The sequence below is a fragment of the Cynara cardunculus genome, unplaced genomic scaffold, assembly GCF_001531365.2.
Source record: "Cynara cardunculus var. scolymus isolate 2C unplaced genomic scaffold, CcrdV1 Un_Scaffold_4235, whole genome shotgun sequence".
Lineage (NCBI taxonomy): Eukaryota > Viridiplantae > Streptophyta > Magnoliopsida > Asterales > Asteraceae > Cynara > Cynara cardunculus.
The window spans coordinates 44,886-46,242 of record NW_020201803.1 but is presented as its reverse complement, the minus strand read 5'-3'; positions in this window follow the sequence as shown (position 1 = coordinate 46,242).

Here is a 1,357-nt window from a genome sequence, read left to right as displayed (position 1 = left end):
CATTGTTTCGTCCTCTGTCGAATGCACTGCCCGGGAACCACAACATACTCCAACATCCTCTCAAAAGGATGTTGGTTTTACAATAAGAGTCGAATCGCCCAAGGACTTGTCACAACCCAAAGAGGCATCTGTTGCCTCTCCACACTTAAGTGACCAACCAAAGTATGCTTCAGAGGCATATGCGAGAGTCACAGAGACTGAGGGTCTAGAACGCCCAAAGTCCACACTCGATCCCTCTGCCGAGTTAGGCAAGATATCAACAGAACACTGGTAGGCTCTCCAAAAGGAGATGTTCGAGGATCCGGTGGAAGTCCCCGAGCTGACTTCGAAAAACCAATCGCTGAGGGCGCCTCACACTCCGAGGCTACTAGGTCACCATGTGTTGGTGATCTAGGTTCCAAGGATGCCTATGTGACGAAGGGGGAGTTAGAAACCTTCGCCACAGCGGTATTCCAGAGGTTGGACGAGTTGAAAAGCTTGTTCACCTCTCAACCATCGACAGAGGCGTTCGCTCCAATCTCAGAGGCTCTAAAGGAGTTGACATCTACAACTTCAGAACTTAAGACGACTCTTTCAGCCCATCAGAGCTCTGTCCTTCATAAAGACGACCTTGCAGAAGCCTTCAGCGCTCTGTCACTCAACCCTTCTTCAATCCAGAAGCTGAAGACAGAGTTATCAGAGGTAGCCGCCCAGTTTGCTGCTGACTTCATCTCCGCCGGCTACACAGACTACTCTGCATTCAAGGATGAGATCAAGCAGATGTTCTTCTCTACGGTCGCATATGGCGTTGACACCAAAACCTCCAGGGCAAACATCAACCATCTAGCCACTCGCAGAGAGCTAGATGCAATGGTTGAAGCCCTAGGAGAGCTCATGCGCAGATATACAGATCAACTCCTCAAAGAAGCCCGAGCTTCCAACCAATCGATTAGAGACTGCACTTCAAAGCTCGTCAAAGAGGGTGACTCCTTCAGAAGCGAAATCTATCGCAGCCTCTCTAAAATGAAGTGGACCTCAGAGATCGACATAAACAGCGCTTCTATGAATGCTGAGTGGATAATCGAAAAGATGGAGAAGGCGGCTACCAAAATCCTGAGGCGATTGAAGAAGGTTCCCTTCATTTCTTGCAACGCAGAAGCCACCAAAAACTATGACGATCAAGGAGTTGATGACCATGATCGTCATGAGGGGGAGAAGAAGACAAAGAAGAAAGCTGAAGAGCCTAAAAAGACGACCTCTGCCAAACCACTAAAGATAGTGGACTCTGCAGCTGCCTTGTTCTCAAAAGACAAAGCACGAGAGCCTAAGGGGAAAGGCAAGGGCAAAGCTGTAGAGGAGTCGCCACAGAGGGGGTCGA